A 10,471-nucleotide genomic window follows, 5' to 3' on the forward strand; every position below is an offset into this window, starting at 1 on the left:
GGCATGCAGCGCGGGCTAGCCAGCTGATTTTTGGGCCTTCCGGGCCCACCACAAGTCAGGAAATAAGCCATTTCCGGTCTCTGGAGGGCCTCCGGGGTGTGTGTGGGAAGGCTGTTTTCACCCTCCCCAGGCTCCAAGAATGCCTCTGGAGCCTGGGGAGGGCAAAAAAACAGGCCTACCAGGCCCACCATGCCATCGCGTGCCAAAAGCGTGGGGAGCGGGGGCTGTTCGTGCATGCATGCACCGGGGGGCAGGGTGCATTGAATTATGGGTGTGGGCACACACATGCGCATACCCCCACACTCCCCCCGCTTTTGGCACACAATGGCAAAAAGGTTAGCCATCCCTGGTATAGGGTTTCCCTTCCAACTCTATTATTCTGTTAAGAAGGAAAAGTAAGCACACCCTGCCTCCTTATTATGACAGTGTAAACCTGAAAATGAGCATGAACTTCATTCACATACTTCTTAAATGTGTGTGTATTTGTATGCAGAGCTGTTTACTTTTTGCCTGAAAACTACATGATTTACAGACAGTGTTACATAGATTATAGAAGATAATGCAATCCGGAGCATGGATCTGGAAATAAATGTGACAAAGATTAAAGCAATTTTGTTTGACAGTGAAAATGGAGTGAAAGATTACCAGTTATATATTAGTAGAAAAAACTATTGTAAATAGATGAATGTGTGTACTTTAATATAATGTTGAAAAAGATGAAAATATGAAGTGTGTTTAATAGGTGCCAAAAATATATTGGGTAATATGTGTTCTGTTGCAAGGAATAAATGTTGAGTAAGTAAAGTTACATAAAGTTACTTAAACATAAGTAAAATGTTATGTATAAAATATGCTGCCTACTTTTTATATAGAAGTCAATTGTATATGTAAAGAAAAACCAAAGTAAATTGGATGGAATGGGCATAGAATATAGGTAGTCCTGACTTAATGACTCTAATTGAGACTGGATGAGGTGGAAGGGGAGGAGGAGGAGGAGGAGGAGGAGGAGGAGGAGGAAGAAGAAGAAGAAAAGGAGAAGAAGGAGAAAGAAAAGAAGGAGAAAGAAAGAGAAGAAGAAGAAGAAGAGGAGGAGGAGGAGGAGGAGGAGGAGGAGGAGGAGGAGGAGGAGGAGGAGGAAGAAAAAGAAATAATAATTCTCTAGTGGCATCAAAATCAAGTGTGAGCGCCCCCTTAGTAACCTGATCCTTTTATATTATTAGATTGTTTTTTATGTAACACTATGAAATGATTTTGAATTTGCAATAATAATTTAAATTCAAGTTATTGTGCTGTATGTAATACCTCTAGTTTTTATTTCTAAGAAAACAAACTCTCTTTTTTACATCTGCATCCCAAGTGATGTGAAGTGTCAATACAAATAGTTATAAATACCATTGAAATATTTTTCTGCAAAAGGAAGTTTCATCCATGCATACTAACCAGCAACTTGTAAACTTACTTGAACCAGAAACATCTGCTTGCTCGTCCATGTATAGTTTTGGGCACCACCTGTTTAAGTTACTTTTAACAATTTAAAGAAGATGTTAAAGTTCACAAGAATTCATAAGAAGTTGCAACACATCAACCCTCCTTTGTTGCCTGCCTGAATACACATCCTTCAAAAGGTGTTAATTTATAACTTGGAATTAGGATGTATGTATATTGTGGAAAAGTTGTTACTGAATTATTTGCCACATTGACAATCAGAGATCAGCAGTTCTGAGCTTAAAAAATAAAGACGGATAAAAGGTATTGTAAGTATAACAAAGTATTAAATTAAATTGGTAAAAAAATTGTCCCAGATTACATGAATCCTTCCTTCCCTGCTTTTGAGTCATGACAAATGGAAGGAAATGAACTCAGCTTGTCATTTAAGTGCTTCTGGCTATCCAAGTAACATTAGCTTCTATAGTGCTATCATCACTCATCCTTTCAACAGAGACAACAATTTCTCCTCTTCCATAATGAATCCTGTGTCCACTGGCTTCTCACACTCAATTATCCTTGGAGCAGCTGGATTGAGCTGTCGAATGAGAAGAGAGACTGAATGGTGAAACTTCTGAGCCTATTTTCAAATCATCTTTTGGCCATGAAATTTGTAAACCACATTTTCTTAGCAGGGAACTGGTTGTATCTATAGAGATAAACAAACACAAATTATGAAGTCCTTTCTACCCTGAAGTGTGATGAAGGTTCAAAGATGCTGGTTAATTGGGAACTTACATTAATCACAACTAAGCAAGTCAACTTTTTCTTGTTTTCAGTTTTCATACTCCTTATTAGCATTTTTACAATTATATGTTCTTAACACTCCGGAAATATCTTAGAAGTGCCACGAATAGCTCACTTTTAACACATTTGCTCTTCTTTCTCCATGAAGATTTTTTAAAAAGCTCATTAGCACTTCTTCTTTGGCTTTGCAATGAAGGCTGAAATGGCAAAAGAGAATGCAGTAACATTTAAGTGTTGTACCTTATGATTCTTGATGAACGTATCTTTTCTTTTATGTACACTGAGAGCATATGCACCAAGACAAATTCCTTGTGTGTCCAATCACACTTGGCTAATAAAATTCTGTTCTATTTTACTGTATATGCTTGCTTCTATAACCATTGTAGACTTATAGACCTAACTGAAGAATGGGGTGGTGGGCTCTCTTGCCCCCAGAAATAGAATCACTCTCATTTCAGAAGACTTTGAGGGGAAAACATGATTTTGATGAACAGCAACATTTTCAGGCCCTGTCATTACTAAAAGTCTAGAGCCCTCTTTCCTCCTCAGGTTTTAAAATATTCAAGAAGTTTTTTTAAAAAATAATTTAAAATATTAGAATTATTTTAACTTTAATTTCATTGAGAGCCACAAGTATCCTTTTCATTGTAGTGGATTCCCCAGTACTCTCATATATCGTGTCACTGACCTCTGTTTTAAAGAAAGCTGTCAGTATAGTTCCTTCCTCTTCCTAAGGCTTCCTAAGTAAAATAATCATTCCTTTGCAACATGTTTTTTTAAACTTAAGTTAGTTGATAGTTTTTTTCCATCAAGGTCCACATTTGCTTAGCATGAATTGGTCATGCATGAATAGTTAAATTGGCCAAAGGCCAATCTCCTCATTTCTGCCCTTTTCTTGCCTGATGGAAAGGAAACACAGATCATTCCTAGCAGATGTTGCACTGGTCACTGGCCATAATAAAGTTTGTTCTGTTACCAGAAGTCTGAACTGATATTCTGCAGAAGGACTCTCCAATTCTTCCATCAGGTTGGTTTTCTTCCATTTTTCAAAGAAACATTTCCTTGTGACTTTACCATCCTGATGCAAAACCAGATCGAAGTTGAATAAAGATGGATGGAGGGAAAGCATATTATTCAAGCCCTGGTGGCTAAATTCAGCTTTAAAGAAAAGAACCAAATGATTCCCCCCTCCACAAAAAAAAAGTGCATAGTGTTGGGAACAATCTTCCTGTAAAAAGAGAAGCATACTATTTCAGATTGCATTTCATTTAAAGGCCTCTTGTAACTGATTTCCCCCCTCCCAAATCAGTTTGAACCAAAATGTGGCCTTTTCTTAATTAATCTTTTGTTAAGAGAAGGAGGCAAGTTCTATTCTGAAGCAAAAGGAGATTTTTCTAGGCAAGCACTGCTCTTACAAAATATTTTTATGCCTCAGAATGTTCCTTTTCTCAGCAAAGCCATTATAAAAATGCAGGTCAACAGGAATAGTCCCTTTGACCTAATAGAAACAGAAATGTGGAAGTGCAATTCTAAGTTTTGTCCAGAAATTACATTTTGCACATAAACATGATACTGAGCTTCTGTATATATTACAGTATCACATCTTTATATATTGGAAAGGCATGATGTTGAGACAGCAAATGTTTGTTTATGTGAAGCGGTCACATCTGTTTATTAAACCTTAGATATTTTTTTTTCTATCTGGAAAAAATGTGTCACTTTTTCTTTCTTGCAACTTCTGGGTTCAAAGTGTCATAGCAGGCAAAGAAATATGTTCCTCTTTTACAAGAAAGACCTGTCCAAATCTCTACATTGGTCTCTTTTTTTGGTACTACAATGCAATTGTGAGAAAAGTATTTAGCATAATTTTCTCCTGTAATTAAATGAAATTGCAACCTTATAATTGCAGAATAACTATAATGGCACAGATTGTCATGGACAACTGAAATTCTGGATGAAATTCCTATGACCAGGTTATTTATGTCAAAATCAGATTGCATATGGTAAAGTAATCTAAAATGATAAAATTGATTTAAGGCTTTTGTGTCCCTAGAGCTAATGCTGTATCGAAGAATTCTGCTAAGCTGATTTCTGTGGAATTCCATTAGACCCTGTTCATCTGGGATGTGCAGATCAGTATAACAATCATTTTTCCTATAAAGCTTAGCATGGAAGCAGTTTGTTTTTTTCCTAATGATTTTTAAAAAGATTTGTGTTAGTTTATGTTTGCAGGTTTCCTTGCATATGGAGCTTTGGCATATAATAATTCCTAACATTGGTAGTTAACATAATTCTTTCTGTAATTTTCATTTAATGCAAATTTCTCAGTCATTCCTTGTTATATCAATTTCCTGGTACAGGGTTTTAAAATATAACTCTTCTCAGTGTATTTTCCTTTATAGTTAACATAGCAACCTCTTTTGTATTTAGTTCATTAAAAACAAAGGGTTGTTGGATGTTTTGGAAGTGAGCTATTGACCAGTAAAAGCCAATTGCTACTATACCCTTGCTGTTCATTACAGTCTTCTGAACTGTTGCAGAATCCATCTGGCAGATATTACAATCTGTTGCCATAGAAATCCATAGCAGATTTCACACTCTTAATGCTGACAGTCTCGCCATTTTGTCTTGATGGAGTCAAAATTTACTGACCCTCTTCTAGTTCTTACTCTACTCAAGAATTGGTTCAGAATATTAATGATTTACTCTGGATTTGGAGAAAAGGATTAATAGGTCTGAATATTATCTGCATATTAATGTCAACTCAGGCCTGATTTTCAGATAACCTTTTGCAGCAGTTAGATCCGGAATTAATCAAAGTTGTAGAACTGAGGTTGGAGCATGTGTGTTTGCATGTGTGAATGACAGATCATTCAATATACAACTGTGTGAAATTGTAGCTTGTTAGCTTCAGTTTCTGCTACCATATTGCTCGTGTAGAGGCATCCTTACCATGACAATGTTAATATACTGAAGCATGCTCTGTGATGTCCTAATGAAAGCTCCACGTTTTCATACCTGCATCATATAAACAACTATAAAATAATGTGCACCACAATCTATTTTTGTTTCATGGCTCCCCTTGTCTGATACTGCAAATGGCTACGTGCTCTTGGAAGATTAATCCTTGATAGAACATGGCCTCTGAGGGTGAAAAGACTATAGAAGGAATTGTATCCTAAGGATCCTTTTGCATTCAAAAAGATGAAAAGTATCTACTGTGTTGCTTACCTAGGTGAGGCAGGAGGAGATAAATATGGACATTTGGAGAATGCATTAAATAGGTTTCTGAGCATCTTCTCCCTCTACTTCAGGGAAATACGGTTCTTACTTTAGCAAAATTCTGACAAAAAAAGAATGTTCCTTTATGTTTTGGGCTTTTTGCCACACAGAGTCATCTCAGGTACCAAGGCTATCAATTCCAAGCTGTCTTTTAAAATAAAGACATGAATAGGAATCTGTTTAAAGATTTCACACAGATAGTGGGTGTGCTGCCTTTTAACTTAGCTTTTAGAATGAGCCTTGAAACTAGGACAGTGTTATTTTTAGGATAGTTTTTAAACACAGAGCTCTTAATTTTTAAATATGACAGATGTTTGTTTCAAGAGCTGTGCAATCACAGGAAATCAAAAGCACTTGCCAGAAAGATTAACAGGCAGTGCCTGACATTAATCTGAAAAGTTGCCTCTGCAGCAATGCAGGTTTCCCTGGTTCCCCGCCCCCCAGTTGTCATAGAACTAATCCTTATAAATCATAGATCAATTGAACTGTAAACCTTCAGAATATTTATCAATTGGGTGGGCTGCACCATTTCAGAAGGTATGTCAGGTCAGAGAGATTTAGTCCTTTTGCTGATAAGTTTATGTAAAGACCAGTTCAACATCATTCCTGTAGATAATGTAGGGGACAATTAGAGAGTTTGCTAGCAAAGTGAACATGTAATAGTCAAAATGTAACTTAGAGTCCTTACTGTTCATAAGAGCAGCTAGGTTAATAGTAAAGTATTTTGGGGGTGGAAAGTGGGTGTGGAAGATTCTTATTTTCAACTGAATCCAGACTGAAATTCCCTCAGAATTGATTACCCAGCTGATGTTGAAGCCTAGGTGACGATGAGACATTTCTCCATCTATAAGGGTATGTATTTATATATATGTCCCTGCATATATTTGCAAGTAGGGTAGGAGTGGAGGTGTGAATGCTTACTGAGCGAAGGGAGGAATGAAATCAGATGGGGACTGGTCTGGAGGATGGGGATGCTTACATTTCTTTTCCTGATAATGCTCAAAACACCCCTAACCCAGTTGCTCTCCAAAGCCAACCATATTATCTATTTGTCTTTGTTAATCCTCCAGTTTCTATTTCAATCACAACTTTAATCTTATTTATTTTATTTGTTATTTATTTCTTGTTATTTAATCTGTATTTTATTTATTTATTTATTTATTTATTTATTTATTTATTTATTTATTTATTTTTATATTTATATACCACCTCTCTCCCGAAGGACTCGGGGCGGTGAACAGCTAACAGATAAAACACAAGAAATACAAAATTTAAAAACAGTATTAAAATCCGATTAAATTAATTTGGCCCACAATTAAAAGCAGCCCTGTATTAAAACCCATAATTAAACAATTAAAAAATTAAAACAATTTAAAAGAGTTAGGCCAGCCCGGCTTGTTAGAATAAAAACGTCTTTAGAGCACGGCAAAAGGTGCGTAGATCCGGGATTTAAAGATTTAAGGCAATTTATACACCAGCAATCTCTTTCTTCTGATATTAAAGGCACAACCCTAATGCCTATAAAATGGGTTAAGTGAGAGGAAGTAATCAGTTTGAATATGCTCCGTAAGCTTTCATAATTGATAGTGGATTTGAACCTTGGTCTCCCAGTCCTCTAACATTTGGTGTATGTAGGAAATATAGAAGAAGAATCATAGTTCCAAGCCATTGTTTGGCTTTTATTGGGTTCCTGCTTATCCTTTCCTCCAACTTGTTAATTTTCTACATGAGGAGACTTTTGAGTGCCCCCAAATCAGGGGTGGGTTCTACTTACCTCCGCTACTGGTTCGCAACGGGAGCACGCACATACACACACGCTTCTGCGCATGCACAGATTGTTCATGATGACATCCGGGCGGGTCGGTGGAACCTCCCGCCGCCATTACTACTGGTTCGCAAGAACTGGACCAAACCGGGAGCAACCCACCACTGTCCCAAATAAAGTCTGAAGTGATATAAACCAGACTGTAGGCTCAGTGAGTTTTTGACCAAATAAAATGTGACTCAAAATAGATTCCATACTTTACATTCTGGGACTAAAACTTCCAATTTCCCCTTCCTTCCTTTCTCCTTTCCCCCCTTCCTCCTTCCTCCATCTCCCACTGTCAAATTCTAAAGTTTACCCATTGTAATGAATAGGATGAAGTAAACACAATAAATATATAAAAATATTTTTAACTGAAATGAGAAAGAGAACTGTCAAATAAACATTTTTAACATGAGTATATGTGAGCAAAGAATTAGAACTGAAGAATCTCTGCAGGTGCATCTAGAAAATAGTAGGCACTCATGAGATTTAGCATGCACAGAATCTCATTTTACATTCTGTGCTAAAGAATAATGTTTGGGGAAAACCAAAAGTCCAATCCATAATAGCGTCAAATCATTTCATTACAGTTCCAAATGATTATCCAATTGCAATCCCCCCCCTTGGTTCTTCTTAAATCCAAACAATTAAAGGGGGGAAAAAGATATATTTGAGCCAAGCTGATTCCAGAAATGTGCATTAATGTTGGCTGCCAAGATGGCTCTTATTATAATTGGAACTGAGTATCTGAGCTGGGCCTTTTATTTTACCCTTTTCTGAGATTGCTCATAGGCTCCTGGGGTATCTGATAATTATGGAAAAGTGATTCCCTTATGCAAAATCATTTCTATCCAGCCCAAGCCAATATTTTCAAATTGGAAGCAATTCACTTATGATATACATGGGATATCTGGCAACAGCTGTGCCCGGGAGAACTCAAAGTCAATAATTTTTCAATCTGTGCATATCATATTCAAGCAGAGATTTCTTGGACTTGTGGGTTTCATCACTTACATTCGATAAAACAGTTAGTTTTTCAATAGCTTTCCTTGGGGGCCTGAATACAGATGCTACTTTGATAGCATCGCAGGTATGTAAATGGATTTTTTTTTTTTTTTTACCTAGGTAAGCCATTAAACTGCTGGGTTTCATATCTGGGTTCTTGAGTTAAAGCACCCTAAACAGAAAAATAGCCTTTTTGTTTTGTTTTGCTAATTTATGAATGCACTTACTTGCCTCATTTTCAAATGTTCTCAAACTTAAATAAATGAACCTAGTTCTTTATTCCATTGCAGGGGGCATTTTTCATCCTTTGTCAAGATGTCAGCAAGGAGTCAGCTTATGCAGAAATACAGCTAGTTAGTTACACCGGTGCTGAACTAATCTTGGAGAATGAATATTTGTGTACGCCATGAAATCCTTTTTGGCTCCATTTTCACAAAAGGGCAGATGTTTGAAGAAGAGAAAGCATATTCTCATTTCTGAAGCAATTGGTCATAGATTTACTGCACGGATAGGCAACGACAGCTCGGTAGACGGCTCTTTTGGGACTTGCCAGGCTCTTTGCCCCACCTGTTACTGTTTTCATTAGGTTCTTTTAATTAAAAGAATGAATAAATAGGAAGTGACATTTTGCAAACCGACCATACAGGCCGCTCAAGCGTTCTGAGGTGGTGTTTACATAATCCACTTGATTCATTTAATAAATTCACCCACTTACAAGGCTGACACAGTACATTGAATGAGAAATAAACCAAAGACGTTCTGTTTATACAACATGCTAAATTATGAATACACTAAATAAAGTTAAAAATGAGTGTTTAGTATATTGTGCAAATGAAGCTGCTAGGTTTTTAATTAACCTGGTTATGTGTACTGTCTGAATTCAACCTTAGAAAACGAAGAAAAAGGTGAGTACTGTATTCTATTTGTAAATATCCCAATGAGGTTAGACTGAAAGATAACTGGGATCAGTGGTGGGTTGCCCCAGGTTCGCACTGGTTCTATAGAACCGGTAGTAAAACCGGCGGGAGGCTCTGCCCACTGACTCCAATGTCATCAAAATGCTTCTGAGCATGCGCAGAAGCTTCTGCGCATGTGCAGAAGAGTGTGTGTGTGCGCGGCCCCGTTGCGAACCAGTAGTAAAGGTAAGTAGAACCCACCCCTGACTGGGATGCAGCAGTATCCAAAACAAGCCATGATGACACCAAGATGATGACATGTATTATGATATAATTGAACAAATTATGTAATTCTACCATGAAATCTGGCACAAGTGCACAATTCACATCATGTGTACACAGAACAAAAGAGTTATTTTAAAATTACATTATGTAGTTATGTCCTGATTTAGTCTTCTCAAACCTGGACAGTCTGCCAACTGTGTGAACTTGAAATCTCGTAATTTTAAATATTGACCAGAGTAATTGGAAAATCAGGGATTATGTCTGTAAATCAATTACAGTCTTCTGGGGCACGACTGCTCTAGCTTTTATTAAATACTGCATTCAAACTTCAAACATTTCTTCAAAAATGTTATGGTACCAATGTTACAGACCATCAATTTGCTTATACATATGTTTACTTTTTTCCCATTAAATTTATGCTAAATTCAGTTTTGTGAGACAAACATTTCATGATGGACATATATTTATTGGGGGGCTCCAACTAATTTAACAACCGGTTCATCCTAAAGACCGGGTGAGCATGGCTGGGGGAGGGGTCATGTGACTGGGTGGGTGTGGCCAACTTGATGTCACTTATGGCAAGGTGGGGTGAAGCGGCAGTGGCTAGAACCTTAGACTTACCGTATTTTTCGGAGTGTAAGATGCACCAGACTATACGACGCATCTACCTTTTTTGGTGAGGAAAAGAAGAAAAAGAAATCTCCCTCTGCCTCTGAGCAATTTTGCGTCGTTGCAGCACACAGCAAACAGCCTGCTTTACTTTCATTTTTGTTTTCAGCATAGCTTGATTAGCATAAGGGGAAAAAAAATCTGTTCCAGCAATTTTCTTCCTTGTAGCAAGCATCAGAGGCCCGCGCAAAACAGCTGAGAGCAAGACAGCTGAGAGTCGGGAGGCTGATCCAATCAACTTGTGCTAATTAGGCTGTGCTGAAGCAAAAAGGAGCTGTTTTTTCTTGTTGTTTGC

At 37.4% G+C, this 10,471-nt stretch overlaps 1 long non-coding RNA gene across 1 annotated transcript; it reads left to right on the top strand.

Annotated features, from left to right (window-relative positions):
- Nucleotides 1-6,229: 6,229 nt before the first annotated feature.
- LOC148115120 (uncharacterized) lies at nt 6,230-10,206 on the top strand. Its single transcript, XR_015732206.1, has 2 exons — nt 6,230-6,366; nt 8,617-10,206. It is a non-coding gene; the product is annotated as an uncharacterized LOC148115120 (long non-coding RNA).
- The last annotated feature ends 265 nt before the right edge of the window (nt 10,207-10,471 follow it).

Source organism: Pantherophis guttatus, chromosome 2 (genome assembly GCF_059756535.1).
Source record: "Pantherophis guttatus breed Tessera chromosome 2, ASM5975653v1, whole genome shotgun sequence".
NCBI lineage: Eukaryota > Metazoa > Chordata > Lepidosauria > Squamata > Colubridae > Pantherophis > Pantherophis guttatus.